This window comes from Cynocephalus volans, chromosome 15, assembly GCF_027409185.1.
Source record: "Cynocephalus volans isolate mCynVol1 chromosome 15, mCynVol1.pri, whole genome shotgun sequence".
NCBI classification, from domain to species: domain Eukaryota; kingdom Metazoa; phylum Chordata; class Mammalia; order Dermoptera; family Cynocephalidae; genus Cynocephalus; species Cynocephalus volans.
Genome location: NC_084474.1, coordinates 40,544,416 through 40,566,569, shown reverse-complemented (window position 1 = coordinate 40,566,569; position 22,154 = coordinate 40,544,416). Strand labels below are relative to the sequence as shown.

Below are 22,154 nucleotides of genomic sequence, written 5' to 3'. Positions count from 1 at the left end.
GGCATTTCTCAAAAAAGAAAAAAAAAAAAAGAGGGAGAGAGAGACATAAAATGGCCAACAGATATATGAAAAATGCTCAATTCACTAATCATCAGAAAAATGAAAATCACAGTGACTTGTCACCTCACTCACTCCTGTTAAAATAGCTACTATCAAAGAGACAAAAGATAAGTGTTAGCAAGGATGTGGAGAAGAGGGAACCCTTACATGTTGTTGGTGGGAATATAAATTAGTATAGCCATTATGGAAAATAGTATGGAGGTTCCTCAAAACATTTAAAATGAACTACCATATGATCCAGCAATTTCACTATTGGGTATATATCCAAAGGAAATGAAATCAGTTTGTTTAGGAGACATCTGCACTCCCATGTTTATTGCAGCTTTACCATGAAAGCCAATATACAGAAGCAACCTAAGTGTCCATCAGTAGATGAATGAACAAAGAAGATGTAGTACATATACACAGTGGAATAGTATTCAGTCATAAAAAAGAAGGAAGTTCTACCATTTACAACAACATGAATAAATATGAAGAACATTATGCTAAGTAAGATAAGCCAGGCACAGAAAAGCAAATACCGCATGATCTCAGTCATACATGGAATAGAAAAATTTGATCCCATAGAAGTAGAGAGTAGAATAGTGGTTACTAGAGGCTGGAGTGGTTTGGGGGAGAGGATGTTGAGGAGATGTTGTTGATGAAAGAATACATATTTACAGTTAGTAGGAATAAGTTTGAGAGATCTATCGTATACCATGGTGACTATAGCTAATGATGATATATTGCATTCTTGAAAAATAGTGAGAGTGGATTTTAAGTGTTTTCACTACAAAGATGACAACTATTTGAGGTAATGCATTTGTTAATTAGCTAGATTTATTCATTCCACAACGTATAAATACTTCAAAACATCATGCTGTACATGATAACTACATACAATTTTATATGTCAACTGAAAAAATAAATTAGAAACAAATTAAAAAAAGAAAATCACATCAACTCTCATTTTTTCGATAAATGCCAATGTGTTTTATGATCTCTCCATTCACAGGAGTCCAAGGTTAGACCTTTTCCTGGAAATGCAAAGAAACACCATGACTTCTTGTGGGCTGGCTTTGACTTGCCTGGGAGCTCCCAAATCACACTGTAGAAGCACATCATGTAACAGGTCTCTGTTGTCTTCGTTCAGTATTCATAATACTCAACTGCTTAACTGGTTAAAACAGTAATATTGGTAAATACAATTTAAAATTAGAAATGATTCTCAGATCTTATTAATGATTTTCAGTGTCTCCCATAGTATTTCTTCAGTATTTGCTAATAAACTTCACAATGCACTAAATTAACTTTTACTCCCATTTCCCCCAAACCAATATTCTATGATAACAAGGACATCTATCTACTTATTATTATCTAGAATATTGTTGTCATGCTGGATGTATTTTGGACTTGTTCTTTTGGAATTATACAAGGTTTTTCCTACCTTCTCAGGAAGATTAACAATCAACCTTCATGGTATTGTGTAAATGATTTGTTTTCATATCTTTGATAATATGTAAGAGTCTGTTGAAAAGTGTCATCATCCCCTTATTTCCCTTAAAAGAATATATTGGAAAAGGGCTGTTTTATCACGGTGTGAAAAGAACAAAATTTATTGAGCTTTATGGAAGCTTTGATGATCAAACTAAATATATAGTAATTCAAGAATCTACTTTCCTTATTAAAGGTGAAAAATGTCATTGATAGGCATTTTTGTTACTAGGAAGGCTGGAAGTGCTTCTTGAAATCAGGCATGGAGTGCTTTATTTGAGGTGCCAAGTTAACAAGCTCTAAAATGAGTTCCATTAGTAGCTGCAATGAGGCTTTTTAGTCAAAGTAATTAATGGAATTATGAATAATGGTTATTATTCAATTCAATCACAGAAAATAACATTGAATCTGATAAGAAGGACTTAATATTGTTCAATAAAGTAGTTAGAATTTTGAAGAGCTAATCATATAATGGAAATAATATCTTAGGGTGATGATAGTCTACAATGTGCAAACTGAAGAGGATTCATTGGGACCATGGAACTCTTTTTGAATTTATAATTGATATATTTATGTGTTATACAATGTTCTGTGGAACACATGATAATCACGTGGCTTTTGGTGATGATACACTACATTGGAGTTATGTTGGCTTCCAGCAAATAGGAATGGGATGATTCTGTTATTAGTCAAAAATAAAAACAAATTTAAAAATCAACTTAAACAATCAACTTAAAAATCATTCATTTCCTTTTCTGAAATTGTGTGTATTATGTAGATGAAAGAAAACATATGGTGAATCATCTCTAAAATATTATCCTTATTTATAAATTTTTAAAGTTTCATATATTATGAAAGGTAGAAAGTTAACTTTCTTACCCAAACTCTACCCTTTCAACTGTACACACACACTTATATTAGGAAGAAATAGTTGAATTGGTTAATTAACTAATTTGGGTTCATTAAATAAACCAGTTACTAGTAGGTGTAGTAACTATGTTGTGAAAGGTACAAACCCATACTTTCCTCCTAGTTTTGTGGACCTGAGTAAATAAATTGATTCAAGCCTTAAAAGAGGCCCTGTAGATTTCCTCTTTCTTGTTCCTTCTCCACACACATGCTTGAGAACACATGTTGCGGTGTTTATCAGTTCTGTGCCTACCACCACCAGGCAGTAAGATTGTAAGATATGGATGGAGATTTTAATGGATGGTAAGGGGCCCCATCTCAGAACATGATCCTAAGTGGTGCCATGACCTAGTTTTTCTAGATCTTTGAATTAGAATATTGAGCACTCAAGCCGTTATTAATAAAACACACCAGGGCTCTCTTATCGATTATTCTTCATGTGTTTAGCTTCTTTGGGAATTCCAGTGAAAACAAGAAGAAGATTTCTGTTTTCTTGGATTTCTGAGCCATAATATCATGAAAAAAAATCAAATCTCTCCTAAAACTACATTGATTAATTATAATAAATTCTAAAAAAATGGGGAAAAGTTGAAGATAAAACTGCAATTACGTTACTTTGGATCTGACTGACCGATGTGGTTTGAAGTGTTCTTAGAAAGTCTAAGCCAGGGCTGGATTACAAATCATATATACGATACATAGATAGATAGATGTTCAGATATATATTCATAGATATTTAGACAGAAGAATATATTTTATGGATCAAGATAGCCTTACGTTTGCATTACTAAGATGGTTCATTCTGAGGACAGTTATGTCTTGAAATGATTTATGCACCTATATAATAACTTTATTTGCTTAATTAGAGAATTGTGCCAATAATGCAATAGTTATGAGTTGATTGTATCATAAATGTACATATAATCAGTACTACAAGGGGCAATATCCTGTCAGTCTTCCCTTTAAAGGAATCCACAACATTTCAAATGTAGTCATCAGACCTGAAATTAAATACACAGTGATGGTACTAATTGGTTTGTAAACTTTGGACCGTGACTGCTTTTGATATTTCATATCTGGCCATTTGACTAACTTGGTTGTTCACATGGAGAAGAAACTGGGATCTGAATGGCCCAATATACATTAACACTACAATTAAAGCTAAAAACAAAACAAAACAAAACAAAAAAAGATGAATGCATTCAGTATAGTGCTTTTATCTTTCTTTTTTTTTGCTGCTATTAATAGTCTCACTAACTGAAGTCCTTTTATATGCCACAAGCAGAGACCACTTTTCTAGTAGAAAAGGCAAATGCTATTCATTAAATATGCTCTTGCATGTGTCAGGCACAGTGCTTTTACTTATGCTTGAATATCTTATAAATAAGCAGATGGAAACTCAGGAAAGTTCATGACATTTTCAAAAGTGTATAGCTAATGAGTGATTCAGTGGCTTGTCTATCTTCAACGTCTATACCTTTCCATTACAAAATACTAAATAGCAATTAGTAACTGGTAACCCAATAGTTTCCCCTTCCCTGCTACTTCTGAAGAGATACTCTGTACATTTGCTTCTAGTCATACTGGGGAAAAAGAGCCAAAAGTTACAAGTAGACAGAAAAGAAAATATGAAGTTGGCTTGATTTTAAGTTTGTAAAAAGTAAGACAAAAAGAGGTGAGTACCTAAAGTTTTTGGATTGAAGATAAATGGAAAGGAAAGCTTCCATATGCCATGTAAATATGGAAAATGATAAAATCTGCATATTTTTATTTTAAGGTATATTTCTTTAAAATATCTTCTTTAGTTAGACATTTTCAAAACATAAATTAAGAGATAGGGAGTACTAAAAACAGAAAATAAAATCTTTAAGGCAATAGAGTATTTAGTAAATAATCACAAAATCAAAATGACACTTTTCAAGATGATGTCTTAAAATATTTTATACCCTCTGACACTGTTCCAGTTATTCTGCAAAGAGCTTGAATCTGTGTACTACTTTAGCTTCATCTAACAAAGGAATAAAAATATATATCATATGCTAATTTGCAGGTGAGTCTTATTTTAACAGAAATTTTTTCCTTAAGAAAGATGCTGAACCTGAAGTGAAGATCTTGGTCTTTATGGGGTGCATCAAAGATGAATGTAAGTTGTGAAAAATGTAAAATAATAGAACTCTTTTGACACTGAAAAATTTATTAAAAGGCAGATACAACCATTATTACAAAAATAACTATAATCCAAGAAACTGTTGTCTAATGCCTTATTAAAGATGTATTCATTCATTTATATAAATAATATGCATCCATTTGTATTATGTGTATTCATAGGAAGGAAACGCACAATCTCTTCATAGTATCCAGTACATTTTATGGAGATAATGGTGTTTTAATGGATAGTGAAAGAGAGGGAATTTCAACAGATTAAAAAGGCATGAGAAGCTTCATAAAATATTCAGTTTGATGAGTGCACTACATACATATGAAGAAGCACTTGGAGATCGACTGAAAAGATAAATTAAGGTCAGACTGAAGACTTTGAATGCTAAGCAAAGGAGTTTGAATGCAATTCAGAGAGCAAGGAGGATTTGAGGTTTTACTTTTTTGCTTTTGAAGCATAGATATGATAATCTAAATACTGCAAAAATATTTCATAATCAAATCTCTTTTAAAAGCTTTGCTACAGATATACAATTAAATTATATGCACAAATTAGGTTTCTTAAGAGTGTTTTTTTTCTAAGGATGGGGTTGTTTTGGTTTTGGAATAGAAAGTTACTTTTCATTATATGCTTCTTTTTTAAATCATGTATTACTTTTGCGATTACAAATGTGGGAAAGAAGGGTAAAAGATTTACTGCATTATACAATGCATTTGAATTTTGCATTCTCTCAAATATTTGGCAAGTGGTTATGTTAAAAGACTAAAAAAAAAGGAGTTGGTTCCATAATAAAATTGTTGTGTGATTTCTAAAAAAAATTGCTTAATTTGTATGAAAACAAAGGAAGGAGAAAAGGAAGGAAGGAAGGGAGGAAGGAAGGAAAAAAACTATGAGTTTCCTCATGAGAAATCCATCATAAAGACTTAAGGACTTCGGAAAGTTAAAGACAAAAAGTTGGTCACTCTAAACATACAGCAAGAGTGTAAAAACATAAAGAAAATCAAAGGAATGATATCACTGAGGAGGAGATGACATAGCCAAGAGACAGAAAAGATACATACAAGTCACACTAGAAGGAAAAGCATCAACTCATGGAAAGAGGCAGGAACTCAAAATATAATATGAGAAAATTTCCCTAGTTTAGAGAAAGATTTAACCTTGCATCATGAAAAGGCTAGTTGCAGACAGAATAAAAACAAACAAGCAAAAAACCATATAGGCATATCCTGATAAAGTTCCAGAGAAAACAATACGAGCTCCTAGACAAAAATAAACAAGTACCTTAGAGGGAAATGTATCAGATGGTGTCAGAATTCTCATATATACCCCTGGAAACTAGATTATGGCAGAAAAAAAAATACTCTAAGTTAAGGGAATACATACAATTCATTCTGATTACCTGCGTTGAGAAGAGGTGAACTTAGAGAGAGGAAGGAAAAAGGGAAGAAAATGTGAGCCATATTTTTTAAAGCTATTTAAAAAAATTTACCCTGATGAAAACACCACCTGATGAAAAATGACAAGACTTCAAAAAGTACATGGGAAAAGCAAATTATGAAAAAAAACCTATACATAAATTTCAAAAAAGTTTTCTACGAAAATAAACTTGTACTAACTTGTTATAACATATCTGAACAAGATCTAGTTTGAGGCACTAAGAAAAATATGACATCAGTTTGAAAAGAACATCTATCAGAGCAATGAGAATTCTGCTAAAATTGAAGCAAGAATTAAGATCAAATTTGTGGTGAAGCGTGGGTGGAAGAATGATGAAATCATTGATGCTTTACAAAAAGTTTATGCGGACAATGCCCCAAAGAAATCAACAGTTTACACATGAATAATTCATTTTAAGAAGAGACCAGATGATGTTAAAGATGAAGGCCACAGCAGCAGACCATCCACATCAATTTGTGAGAAAAAAAAAATTTGTTTATGCCCTAATTGAAGAGGACCATTGATTAACAGCAGAAACAATAGACAACACCATAGACATCCCAACTGGTGCAGCTTATACAATTCTGAATGAAAAATTGAAGTTAAGTAACTTTCTGCTTCATGGGTGCCAAACCATTGGTCCCAGCTGCAGACAGAAACAGACTTTTCAATAGAAATTGTTAACAAGTGGGATCAAGATCCTGAAGCATTCTTCTGAAGAATTGTAAGAAACATGAAACATAGCTTTACCTGTACAATCCAGAAGACAAAGAACAATCAAACACATGGCTACCAAGAGGTGGAAGGGCTCCAGTCAAAGCAAAAGCAAACCAGTCAAAAGCAAAGGTCATGGCAACAGTTTTCTGGGATGCTGCAGTGGATTATGTCTGCCCCCCCCTCCAAACTCACTGAAGCCTGAACTGTTTCCCCCAAGTTTTATGCATTAGAAACTTGGCCCCCGCTGTGACTGTTGAGAGGGTGGGAAGTCCTATTACAGTAATTGAAAAGTGTAGCCTTGAAGAGGTGATTAGATTGTGGAATAATGCCATAGTGAATGGATTAAAAATGGTGGTCAGGTGTGTGGTTCTGAGGGCTTTAAAAATAGAGAGAGGAGAGTCTGCCTCTTTTTCTCTGCTCCACCATTTTTTGCAGTGTGACACTCTGCCATTACTGTCACAACCACCAAGATCTTCACCAGCTATGTGTGGACTTCGGACTTCCCAGCCACTGAAACTGTAAGCAATAAATTTCATTTTCTTACAAATTATGCAGTTCCAAGAAGTATTTTTTTATGAGCAACAGAAACAGACTAATAAAGAATGCTCAAGGCATTTTGCCTGTTGGCTTTCCTGAAGAGCCAAAGAACAACATCTGTTTATTATGCAAGTGTTTTGAGAAACTTTAGCAGAAAAATGCCCAGGAAAACTTCACCAGAGAGTCCTTCTCCACCACAACCATGCTCCTATTCATTCCTCTCATCAAACTTTTGTGAGAATTTTGATGAGAAATTTAGGCATCCACCTTGTAGTCCTGATTTGGCCCCTTTGGATTTCTTTTATTTCCTCCAATCCTAAAAACTCTTTACAGGGCACCCATTTTTCTTCAGTTTATCATGTAATCAAGACTACATTTGCAAGATTAAATTCTCAGGATCTTCAGTTCTTTAGAGATGGACTAAATGGTATCATCACTTACAAAAGTGTTTTGAACTTGATGAAGATCATGTTGAGAAATAAAGCTTAATTTTTTATTTTTATCCTTTGATTCCATTTTTCCATGAACTTTCTGAAGTCCCCATTGTATGATATGATACCATTTACCTAAAGTGCATGTGTTGAGAAATATACTTGTATATAGAGAGAAAACAGTATGAAAGATAATGAGCAAAAAGATTTCATATACTGAGATTTCAAAAATATTTTCATTTTCTTTCCTATGGTTTTCCTCATTTGTGATAATTAGCATGTATTACTTATATATTCAGGGTAAGCAATAAAGCTATTATCACTTTGGACAGAAATGTCCTTCCCAATTTTGATCATAAATGTACGTCCCCATAACTTTCTCATAGGGGTCTTCTGCTTTGCTTAAAAAATACTACAAAATGAATGTAATTTTCCCTCCACATGAAGGGTCTCTTAAATATAAATAGATATTAAAGGTGTAATCAAATGTAAATTTAAGTCATTTAAAATGATCCCTCGAGATCCTTCTACCTGTGGTCTAGAAACTTGCTTACTTTACAGAAATCTTCCACTATCATCAGTTGCCATACTGGAACTTGAAGTTTTCTCTAATTCACTCAATCTAAATTATACTCATCTTTTTCATCTTGAAAAATATTTTTGGAAATACCCATTTCCTTCACAAATTAAATGTTGATTCCCTTTCCAAATCCTCTCCTAGCCCTATCTTCCTTTTTTCTTCCTTTCACAGTCAATTGTATTAACAGAGTTGTCTATTCTCATTGACTCTGTGTTCTTATTTGACAGTTTTGGGTTCTGGTGTTCAAAGGAAGCATTAAACCAATAGCAACCAAAAGCTGCTTTGACTTTAGCAATTATTCCAGGCAACACCTTTTCTCGTTTCTTCTGCGTATTTTTTTTTTTTTTCATTTCATCTCCCATAGACTGATGAGCAGATATCCTCCTTCAGTAAGGCACCTTGGAGATTTCATTTGCTTTATTGTGTCAGCTTCTATGTAGGTGGTAGCTCTGAATTACCCCAGTAAGCAGAGGGAATTGTATAAAGGCAAACTTAGATATGTTTTAACGGTCAGGGAGAGATGAAAGGCTCAGAACCCCTGCAAATGAATAGACTTTGCCTAAACACAGCTCTTTAATACGGTTTTTCCTTTCCACTCGTATTTATCTTTCTAGAGCTCAAATCTTCAACATTTATTAAAATAATATGATAATTATTCATTCTCCTCTCAACACATGCACACACATACACACATGTGCACACACAATCTAATTTTCATGACTCTATTAATGCAGTTTTTACCAAAAGCAAATCTGATTGTGTTACTGTCATTAAAATCACTCAATATCACTCCTTATCTTCAGGAAAAATTCTTCATCTGTGGATATGGTCTTTCATGATTTGATTCCTTCTCACTAATTTACCCTGTTTTTTACAACTTTAAAACAAAAACACTAATTCCAGTCATTATAAACCACATGGCAGCTCTCTAGATGGTGAATGCTTATTTATTTTGAAGCTCTTCAGGACTCTCCATGTACTTAACATGGAATTTCCAGATTCTTCTAAATTCTTTCCCATGCCTTCTCATTGTCTGCTTATTCCTACTTATCTTTCAAGAGTCAGCCTGTTAACTGAATGTTCTAATAACTGGATTGTCTTACTGCTACCTTCAAATCTCTCAGTTGCTCTTTATAGGTGTTTCCACAGCATTCCGTGTTTACTCCCATTTAATGATAAAATATATAATATGCAGTCATTCCTTTTCTGTCTGCCAGTTTCTGCAATTGGACTGTAAACTGCCCAAGAGTCTTCTGTCTTGTATGTGTGTATCTCAAACACTTTTCCACAGTCAGTGCTCAATAAATGTTTGCTGACTGTATGACATAAACTTCAGGCACTAAAATATTGAGAATTTCACATATTAAATTTCAAATTTAATCATATGCACTGTTAGAACTAAGTTTTCCTTTTGGAGACTTCACATGTGACTAATTGGACACCATTCTTGGTAAAGTCAACGATTAACTCACAGTTTTCTGAACTGTGTTTCAGAACTCCCGGAGTAGGACATGCCAAAAGGAATAGACACATCACTTCAACAATAACACAAAAGCCAAGGGGGAGAAAGGAGAAAAGGAAGAAAAGCCAATAATAGCTATCAGTGTTGAAGATTACCGGTGAAGATGGAGATGAAGTATTTCTTTATACTCATACTTGATAGGCAAACTCTAAAATTTATATTGCCTGAGGGTAGAGAGCTTGAGTACACAAATAATAGCAAGACAGTTTATAAACAAGGAGAGCAAGTGAAAATAGTAACTATGTATGGATATCTGTCAATAAATCATTAAACAAATTAATTTTATCCAACCCTTACGTGTCTTCCTTAATTTTGATAATTTGACTTAGCATCAGTGTTTCACCTCTAATTACTGAAGTACTTCTTTTAAAATATTTTGATGACTCTATAACACTAAGATGCACATACTATTTGCAATTAGAATTCCTACAAAAACCATTTTTAAATGCATTAGTATAACTTATGGGGTAGATGTTAAATATTACTTTAGAAACAACAATATGTTTCCCACTTCATTTTCAAGTTGGGCCCAGTATTACCTTGGAAATTATTTTCTTTGTCGGAGTCAACTAAGTGGCCCTCTCAGTTACACAAATGTATGGCAAGTAATTGCCCTCCTGAGATAACCTGATCTTCAGGGGTTTGACTAACGCTGCCCTACTCAATCATACCTCTGTATGTGGAAATGATAGTACAGAAGGAACTGGGCACATTTAAAGAATCTAAGCAGCTTACTGAGAAGAAACGGAGCAAGGTTCAGATATCCACACCTAAGCCTACAGAAGAGTGTAAACTCAGGAACAATTTACAGCAGTGGAACATAGGGCAGCAACAGGAGTCAGGGACATTTGAAAACAGGAACTTTTGTGTACTTACTGGCCTCCTTGAGTATCCATCTATATGTTCTTTGGAAAAAGAAAGCCTCCAAACATATAGCAATTTCTTGATGTTAAAACTTCAATATTAACTTCCTTGTTAAAATGGATACGGTAACTTATGCAATTAATTGGACAATTATAATATTCAACCATGTTTGTACCACAAACTTGTGAAGCAGGTCATAGAACTTATGCTGAAGGGGGGAGAAATCACATTTGTTACAATCATTTCCAGATATGAAATAGTTGTACTATAAAAATATCTGTCTCTCTAAATCATCTCATGATAAATTATTTCCTATTACTCTACCTTGTACGAATGCTACCACTTCAATCATTCTTCCTTATAAATGCTATTTTGGTTCCAATATTAGTGAAGACATAAAGTTAATGTTTCATAATCTCACTCCATGGATATAAACATCTTTGCTCTGTTAACTTCACAGTCATGTTAAAAACACTGTTGCCTCAGTAACACTTTTCTCAGAGAGTAAATCACTCACTGCATACATCTCAGCTCAACTATATCAATTTTATTTGGTTTTGTGTTTCTCATTAGCACAGTTCAATAAATGAATTCAGTATAAAGTAAACTTTAACACCCAATTTTTTGTACACAATATAATATGATTTCAAGCATTTTCTATAAAGGAACAAGTAGTTTAAATTTTAGGCTTTGTGGGCTTTTGATATGTTTCAACTTAATTCTTCCCTTGTAGCTTAAAAGCAGCCATAGGTAATATGTAAATGAACGAGCCTGGCTATGTTTCAATAAAACTTTATTTAAAAAAACTGGTGGCAGGTCAGATTGACCTGTGGGCCATAGTTTGTTGACCCCTGTCCTATATTGAGACTAAGAAATGATTAAATACCTTAAAGGACTTTTTCTATAAGCAACCACCAGTTCCAGAGTGTTTTTATTGTATATCAAAGCTTCAGCCAAAGTAGAAGTGCAGTGAAGTAGAACTTGACTTCTGCAAAGGTACCCAAAGCATTTCTATTAAATAAAGTATCTTTATCTCAAATTCCTTATTATTACCTTCTACTCCAGTGGCCTACCAAAAGATTGAGCAATGGGAGCAGTCCATCAGGGTGCAGGCAATTCCAACCAACGTCAGTGAAAAATACTTTCTCTGAAAAAATTCTTCGTTGGTTTAAGCACTAAACAATTGTTTTGGTTATTTTTGAATTTTAATACCTTAGTGTAAATTTCATGATTTTATTACTTGTCCTTAAAACAAAATAAAACAAAAACCATTATAATGTACATGGACGTCAATGTAAACAACTTTATCTTACAATCAGTCGAGAGTAAATTCATGAAGTTTTGGGATCCTTTAAACCCACTGCAGTCATAGTTCATACATCCAATCCCTGTTGAACTACCTGCCCCTGTATTTTAATAGTAGACTAGATTAACAACAAAGACAAGATTAACAAAGTCTCAATTACAGAAGATGGATGAATTCTAGAGATCAGCTATAAAACACTAACCCCATAATTAACAACACAATATTGTACACTTAAATATTTGTTAAGAGAATAATTCTATGTTGCTATTTCCACAGTCAAATAAAATTTGAAAATATAGAACATTAGATATAAACACAAATGATACTGTGATTAGAAAAATAAACAGAATTTGAGTTAGTACACTTCTGTCATTCAATGTTACTATCTGATGTTTTTATGTACTTTTCAAAATTTATTGTAAAATAAAAATTTATTGGGATTTTTATGCTTTTCTTTCAAACTGTCTTAAGTTAAAATTTTTTTCCTAATTTTGTGTATATATCTTATTTCATGTGAAAAAAACTTTTTGAAATTAAAACTAATAAAAAGTGTTCTTTGACCAAACATGAACATATCTGTTTATATTCTTTATTGAACATGGAAATACAAAGCAGATTAATTTGGACAAAGTCTCTGGCAATTTGCAGAAGTTAAGCTGTAAAACAGAATGATACTTTTTATGATTAAACTGACTAAAATTGGTTTTGTGATTTTGCTCATATTTAATGAATAAACGTGTTTTGAAGTTTTATTGTGAAAAGAAAGAAATATTACATATATAAAAATAACAAAATAATTTGAGTCAACACGGCAGATTGGCAAGAATTTTTTTTTCTTTTTAAAGTGTTCTGTCATTACTCATGTTTGAAAGAAAGTGCCCTATACTACAGCTGTACTGGACTACTCATCACTCCCTGTACACATCCTGACATTTCACACCTCCCTGCCTTTGCCTGTGTTCTTTTCCCTGCCTGGTATCTTTTCACTTGATGAGTTCTTTCTCCCCTGAAAAGCACATCCAGAATGATTCACTCCCTGTTTGGTGATCCCATAGCATTTTTAATATATCTGCATTATGCTGAAGTGGTATTTTACTAGATTATATTTAATTTTTTACATATTTATTTACCTTCAAGAACTCTTAACAAGACTAAGACGTTGTCTGTCATTCTTGTTGTGGCTTTTGTAGCACCTACCCTTATCCCTGGAATATTTGTTAAATGAATGAGTTTATTGAATGACTCTTTTTTTTTTTTTCCCTTGATTTCTAAGGTGCTGTCTATTAAAAGAAAACCAATCAACTCAATAAAAGTTTTTCAGGAAAGAGAAGCTGCATTAAATATGTGCCAAATTTAAAATGCATCTTAATTTCAGAAACATTAAAATGGAAAAAATATTTATATATATGAATTTATATAACTCAGTAATGTATATACAAAAAGGAGACCTAAACATACTAAAATAGGAATAGAGAATGCATAAAATGAATGGATGAAAGAAGAAATGAAATATTTCAAATTAAATTTATATTCCGTTTTGAACATGTCATTACGTATAAAAATGGCAGGCTTTTGTTCAGAAATGGCTTTCAGTTCCAACCCAGTGTACTCTGTCTCCTAACAGCTTTGCAAAAATACAATAGCTTCCATCTCTCTGTTATTTCTTGATGATAACTGCCCTCCCGGTTAATCATCTCATCCTTTCATCAATTATTACATTTCCCTCTCCTGAGTTGATGATGCCTGTACTTAGTTGCATACAGGAAGAATTAAGCTTAAGGACAAAGACACATTATTATATAATTTGCAATCATTTGTGTTATTATTGTTAAATAGAGAGCAGAGGACTATTAAGGTGAAGTTGAAATTTCCAGAGTATTACCATCCTACGAAAGTAATTAATCAGTCACAGCATTGCAGCCTGATTGACCATAAGTACTCAGAAGCCTTCAATGATTTCACAAGGTCCACAATGTAGCAGCAACTAATACTTTAGGTCTCAAAAAGAAGAGGAAGAGAAAAAGTTACACACCAAGTCTAGGATTTAAAGATTTATGTCTAATCTCCAAAGGAAAAATTTTATAAATATTTAGTAGTTTAAAAAAGCCCACAAAGCCATTCTTTAAGCATAAATCAGCACAAAAAAATCATAACAGATTTAAATCAATTATGCTAATAGTCATTATAACTAAACCAGCAAAGCACTTTTTCTACAGACTATAGAATTAAACATGGAAATGTCTCTGTTACACTGGATATTTTTTTCAATAATGCTATCTATTCTGGGTTACTACCTTTCTTTTCATTTGAAAAATTATATATATATAATACATAGATAGATATATAAAGCTGTTGCTTATTTTTTCTCAATGTGTTTCTACCAATCAATTTATTCTTTTTAAAATTTTCTAGTTTTGTTAAGTATTAAAGTAAAGCATAAGCATATTAATTAAGGAAAATCCACAGCTGAATAAACTTACCAATTTTCCTTACATAGTTTTGGATATAAATATGCAGAACAATATTAGAACAACATGGTCTTGCAAAGTTCTTTTCTTAATTTTCACTTTGTTTTTTTTCCTTTTAAAAATTAGGTATTATCTACATGCACTAAAATATGAGCACTTCAATATTCAATATTATGAGAGTTGACAACTGTATACATCTATACAACTCTGCCCAAATAATATATAGTACATTTCTATCACTGCAGAATATTCTCTTGTCAATTCCCAGTCAAACCTCTGTCTCCACTTTCAGACAATCATCTTTTTAACTTTTATTTCATAGATTCGTTTTACTCTTCTAAGTCACCCATCAAACAGAATGTATTATGAACTCTTTCGTGTCTAGCTGTTTATGCTTTGCATAATGTCTGTAAGATTAATCCGTGCTGGTACATGTATCAGTGTTTTTATTTTTTTCTTCTTTATTGCCTAGCATTCTCAATATATCACTTTTATTTTTGTCCATTTAATTTTTTTCGCCCATTGTCTTGTAAATGAATAGATGGGTTGTTTCCAGGTTTTGCTTATTATAAATAGTACTTTCATGAACATTCATGATAAAGTCTTTTTGGTGAAATTCAAAACAGGAACAGAAGGGAACATCTTCAATCTGGTACCGGCTACCTGTGAAAAACCTACAACTAACCTCACACAAAATGGTGAAATATCAATCTTCTTTCCCCTAAGATAACAAATCAGTTAAAAAAAAAAAAGTCTGATAGTACCACTTCTATTTCAACACTGGAAATCCTAGCTAGTGCAATACTCCCCTCAAATAAAAGCAGAGTCTAAAGATTGAAAAGGAGGAAATATAATGAGCATCATTTGTAGACATCTATAGAAAGACGTCTATGGAAAATATCCTATATGAATTCTATAACAAATCTAGAAAATTAATACTTCAGCTTTGTAATGTTACAGGATGAAAGGTCAACATAAAAAAGCAAATGTATTTCTACATAATCTAGTGAACAAATGGAAAATGGAATTTAGAAAAATATAACTTACAGAAGCCACAAATAATCTCTTAAAAATTAACATGTTCTCAAATTCTAATTGTCCTTTTTATCTTGCTTTGGCCAAGACTTCTACAACTCCTTCTGCTAGTATACTGGACCCCATTTCCACTGTTCATAATAATTGGCTATGAAAATAAAGCATGCATTCTGTAGCAAGTATGCTCAGATAAGCGTAAGCCCAGAGATGATACACATTATAATAATATAAAATTTTAAAAGATATGCAACATTTTTATTTATTTTAGACATTTCTCTCTGAACATCTTTATTTTACTAGCTCCTCACTTTATAAGGCCATCCAACAGTTGCAGAGAAAACTAATTACAGCAAAGATTATTAAGTGTACCTTGGGCACATTTTCATACCTGTGCTTTATTATTCAGAGTCAGTAATCTGTAGGGATATAAAAGTCATTTCTGCTATTACTAGTCCTTCTATCTTCTACTACGAGTTCCAGAAAATGGCTTTTCTTTTCAGCCCAGTAGAAACTCCAAAACTCTCCTATTTTTAACCCTAGCTTGTCACCACATTTCTTGTCTTTTCCCCCCATCTCCTCTTGGCTTATTTATCTACATCCTTCAAAAATCAATGTTTATTTTTCTGCTGAGTATTTTCTGCCAGCAAGCATTTCAGCTATGTTTTTCTTGCTCCGTCCAATTTATGATGCTCACTGAAGTCCTTAATTACAAAACCAAAAGCATTCATTGAGGTGTATTCCTAAGCAAAGATGATTGTCTTCCTAAGGGAATCCTGTTCACAGTTCTTAAATTAAGCATATTTCCCTCATTGAGGCAAGATCATTAGAAGCACAAGGTATAAAGCAAAATCATCTTTTTAAAATCCACTTTAGTTTCTTTTGTATGATGATGAGCCACAGTGAAGAGTTACACAGAAACAAAGTGCAACTCTCTATTTTGTCTTTTGCAGATATTCATAATGTTCAAAATTTAGAATATGCATTAGATGATTTCCCTTGAGCAGTTGAGAATAATATTTATTGTTTATACTCAGCTTCAAATATAATTAATTAATTATCAAAACCTATTTGACAACAATAAGATCAAGAGGTCAAGAGTTGGGCTCCACTGGCTTAATAGTTCATATGTGTTTGAAGATTAAGTTAAAAAACATTGCTAACTCTTTTGGGCAGGGCACATCCTAGGTGCTCAGTAAATTCCTGAGTTAATTGATGACAATTCCTTTAGAAACTTCTAGTTCCCAGCATGCCCTCCCTCTTTCTTTTTCCAGTAAGATTAAATTAGTCTATGATGCCACTGTATACCAATATTAATTTTCTCAAATCAGCTTTGAATTTCCAAATCTCAGGATGTAATTTTCAATTTCAATCATATTCGGTCCATAACAACTGCTGGATATTAAACAATGCCTTAGTGATCTGAAGTGGTTAATATTTCCAAATTCTCAGCAGATTCTGTAGTCTAACTTGGAAAGTCTAGCGCAAATAGAAAACAGCTGGATATTTATTAAGAGAATACTTGAGGAATATTGAGGTACGTGTTTTTAATATCTAAATATCAGATTTAAGGGGAGGAGGTGACAGCACAATGGCTCCACAATCTGAAAAAGAGTATGCATTCTTCTTGCTGCACTACATTTTTCCTCTTCTATAAAAATAGCCATTAATTATACCAACAATATAGTAGTTTTCAGAACAAAGACACCAAAAATTGTCAGCTGATTGATCATCTGAAAGATACAAAATAAAACGATTTGAAAATAATAACACTATTGTTTCCCAAGGTGAAATTGATCATCAGGTTTAGAATATCAGGTAATATTTGAATCCTAAATATAGATTTTAGTTATTTTAGGAAAATAAACTTGTGCTATTTTTATGGTTAATAAAATGGTTGGCCGAAACTTTTTTTTTCTTTTTAATATATCTATGCTATTCTGATGTTTTATATATGTGTATGCTATGGTGATCATCTTTGATTACAATGTCTATGGGAGGAAGAGAAAAGGTTGATTTCTGCATTCAAAACAGGAAATATTTTAAGTATTCAGTTCTCATATAACATTTGTATATAATAATGATCTTCAGGAAAAGCAAGGCACCCATCATTAAGGGTAATTTAGGAGAGTTTGATAAAGAAATTTAGAAAGGTTTGTGAGATTAAGGGGAATCCATACAGGATGTGCAGAGTTGTGTGTGTAGAGTGCAAAGATAACAAAACCTGAAGAGAGTATCTGAAGAGAGGATCTGGGCCGAAATGGGTCTGTGTTTGTGAGAGAGAGAGAGAGAGATGGAGAGAGAGAGAGAAAGAGAAAAAAGACTTGAATTTATTTTACTTAGGGTAAGGCCAGACATTTGTAATTTTTAAAAGCTAAAATATGTGATTCAAATATGTAGACAATATTTATGGACTGGTTAGTATTTTTGCTTGTGCAGAAAGTGATTGTCATAGAAAACTGGATGTTGCAGTATTTTCATTCAGACATTGGATTACATTTCTTTTTCTAATCTCCTACACCACTCGATTTCTTCATTCTGTCAGAGCATGTTATATTGCTTTGTATTTTTCAATTTATTCATTTCTGTCTTTCCTCCATTTGCAGCAAATTCTCATCATCTGAAACAATCTTTTTACCTGTTTAACCAGGTTGCACTTGTGGTCTTAGTAGTACTCAATCAGTGTATTTTGAATGAATATATAGGTAGACTTCATTAAGAAATAAAATATTACAAATAAGAAATACATGTATCAACATATACTAAACTCTTGGGTTTTTACTTTTATTAACCCACAATATTAATAGTATTCTGTATTACAAAGGCTTTTACTGATAATCTTTTACTGAGACTTTATGCTTGAAAGAAATGAAAAGGAAATTTTAAAATATAATAGAGTAAACAAAAATGCTTTTTTTTATTTCTAAAATTTTAAAATCTGTTAATTTATTCAACAAATATTTTAGTTGAGAACATTAAAAAATAATGAAGACTATTTCTTATATATGAAAAACAGAATTTATTTTTCTGATTTTCTTACACTTCACTTGTTTGGTCTGATACAATTATTATTTAAGCCTGTTTGACAGGTATCATAACTTCTTCTGAATCCTGAAAGGAGTTAGGACATTCCTGGTACTAATTTTATAAGAAATAATGCCAGAAATATTATTTTCTTTGCTCTGAGAATCAAGGTGAAGCACTAAAAATCACTTTCCATGAAGCTTTAATCCAATTCTTTCACTGAAATTCAACTTTTAAAAATTGCTCATTACTTTGCCATTGCAGAAAGTGATTATGATAGGGAACTGGAAGTCATCATTATTGGATTTAGACATATACATAGAGTGCTTATGATGAAAAAAACACAGAGTACATGCTGAAGGGATATCCTGTCCTCCAATACTTATAAGTTGATTAACAAAAGTAAGACATGGACCTATCAGTGATGTAAGGAAGTAGGGCAATCTGTGAGTTAGGTTAAAATGATAAATACAGCCATCATGTGTCAATAAGAACAAAAAGAGTTTAAATTTAATCTAGAAAATAATATATGAGTCAAACTGGTACTTTACAGAGGGATAAGTGAATTAGGCAGAAGCAAAGAAAGTGGCATAGTATGATTCCAAATTTTTCATCACAATGTTTTTGCCCTGTTGCAGGAGAAAGGTCTGCTTTGTCTTTCTTTTATTCCATATTATTTCTCTGAATCATCACCATACCTTCTAAAACCATACCTTAATTATCACATAAAAGCCTGATGCTGCAGAATCTGTTTTGCTACAGATGTATTTACACCTGAGCTCTAGGTGTAGCTAATGCAGTCACCTCCCGACTTCTTCAAACTGACAATGTTCACAAATGAATTAAAATTGCTGTCTAAAGTTGCACCCCGTTTTGCATTGGTTGCATTACTGAATAGCACCATCATGCTCCCCAAATCATTAAAACATCAGAAGCCTGAGAGAGCATAACAAAAGTGCTTGCTCTAGTTCCATGGATATCTTTATAAATAGAGTAAATGTATTTGAGAAATTTGGCAGTGAGGGAATGAAGATACTAGCATTGAAATGTATGGTTGGAAGAGATAGTAAATGTGAGACAAGAGCCTTCAAGTATCAGGAGGAATAAGACATTGGCTCAAAATCTTGAGAGATTGTAAGCAAGTACTAAACCTTTCTGTTAACCTCAAGAGAAGAACCATAAAAGAATTGAAGGAATAGAAATATGATGAGATAAAAAACAAAGATGAAGAATAAAAAACATCACCTTTCTTGGCTTTGATCTTTTCAGAAAGCAAGACTAGTTTTCCACAAAAGAGGCAAAACATTGCGTGTGGGAGTGGGAGATTGAAAAGAGTTTTGACTACTGAGATAGGTTGTTTGTGGAATGTAAGGGTACTATCTAGAAATGATTTAATTCTAACTCTCCTTCGATATACAAAATTAATTGGGCATATGAAATAGGATTACATTAATCTTACAATTTAATTAGCATACTCTCTGGTTTCCCAGTCTAGGTTAAAAACCTCCACTACAGGCTGCTCAACTACTGTGTGCCTTTTCTTATTGGCAATTTTGCATATGGAATGTTCCATATGCTTGTATGTCTCCCCTCTGAACCACCTCTATCTGAGACTGTAAGGTGCGGGAATTCAAGGGCTATATCCATTTTCATCCATCATTTTATCCCTGACACATAGTAATAACTCAAATATTTGTTGAATGAATGCCTGTTATTAGTATAATCTTTCTGACCTCTTAAACTGATTTTTCACTTTGTATCATTTAGTAAACTTATTGCTAAATTGAGAATCTCAAATATTGAGAATCTCCTGTATTATAATTCCTTTGACTAAATAGTTAGTACTTTTATATATCACTCACTCAACCTAAAATATGCTAACCTAATAGGCCATCTCCAAACGTATTCATTCATTAATACGACAGACTTGATTTACTCCAAAGTAATGAGAAAATAACAATTGTGGTAGATTAAAAAAAAAATTCTGGAGACCATATCTTCAATAACTTCTTTAGCCATAAAAAGCATCTTTTTTTAAAAACAGAAACTTTAAAAAATACTAATTGTCTAAAGTTGCCAACTAACAACTTAACACAATTCACAATCCTCATGAAAGAAAATAAACCATCATCCCTTTTCTTTAGTATATGTCTAAACATATATTTCTGTTTTCCTAGCCCTAAACTAAGCTAAAGCTATTTGCCCTCAGAAATTTATACTAGAGACTTTTCTAGTCTGTCTAAACTTGTTTTATATATTTTTAAATGTCATTAAAAAAGGGTTGCCATTACATCTGTGATTTTTTTAATCTCCTTATTTTAAAGAATAGACATAAGAATGTAGTATATATCACATTCACCACACAAAATTTAGTCTAATGAGTACAGATAGTTTGAAAAATCCAAGTTTCTTTGCAGAAACACTCGAGGGAGGTACATTTGCAGGGATGTCTCCTTACAGTGCCATGAGACTGGTCTTTTCAACTTGAGAATACCATCAAGAGAAAGCCTGGGAAATTATTAGGTACTACAATTGAAAAGATATTTTCTTAGGTAAATAATCTACAGAACTTGAAATATCATCGAAGGAACTTATTCTACTTATAGAATGCATTAAACAGCTAGAAAATTTACTGTAGCACCTTGAAATTTTCTCATAAACTTGTACTTATCCCATTTCCTGATTATAACACTAGCTTACAACTAATTAACATACATTTTTAGTGGGAAAAAATACTTAGAAATTTACTTTTTCCAGAAGGGCTATTACTACTTTTATTGAAAAGATACTCTCTTTTTCTTTTTCTTTTTTCTAAATTCGACTCCAGAGACTTTCACATTTTTGGCAAATGACAATATGACCTTTTACATGCACAAGAATGAAACTACTGAAGTGAAAAACATGTACTGTTAAAATTTTACTCCCAGCTGATTCAACCTTTCTGCTTTGAAATAATCATTAATCAACTTTTCATCTCACTACTAAACCTCTATTTCTTTCCCATTTTAAGTTTTGTAGTAAAGATGGTGCCTATAGTGGCTGACAATCAATCTGTTTTTGAAACAGTGAATAAAACCATCTTTCATTTGATATCAGACCTCATAATAATGAGAATCTCTCATGGGTTTGTTACTTAATGCATTAGAATCAATAACTCCCTCAATTAGGAGTCACTTTCAGTAATAGACACAGGAATTTCATATTGATAAACCAAATTCCATTTCACTCTTTGCAGTAGTGAAGTTTTTAGCAACCTTATTGTGCTCAATAGTGATAATAGTATTTATAATGATATTAATAGTAATAACCCAAACATTTCATATAAAAAGATATTTTTTGCATAATATATGGGTTTTACATGCTAGATCAGTGTAATAAATGTAAACTAAATCATTATAGCTTAAAACGTATAGATGTATGAATATTTCATTTCTTAAAATAACATTTCATCTGATAAAGTGTTAAGATTTTTCAAACTTCGAATTATTTTGAATAGTTACATAATGAAAACCCAAAGAAGAAATGTACACAAAATGAACACATACAAAAATGTTAAATACACAGGATGAAGTATATTGTATTAAAAATACTTTGCCGTATATGTACTACTTTTTTTTAAAAAAGCAAAAAGTTTAA

The 22,154-nt window shown here is 32.3% G+C and overlaps 1 protein-coding gene across 9 annotated transcripts in view; it reads right to left on the bottom strand.

Annotated features, from left to right (window-relative positions):
• RALYL (RALY RNA binding protein like) overlaps positions 1 to 22,154 on the bottom strand; it is a 711,785-nt gene that overhangs the window by 411,222 nt on the left and 278,409 nt on the right. The window lies entirely within an intron of this gene.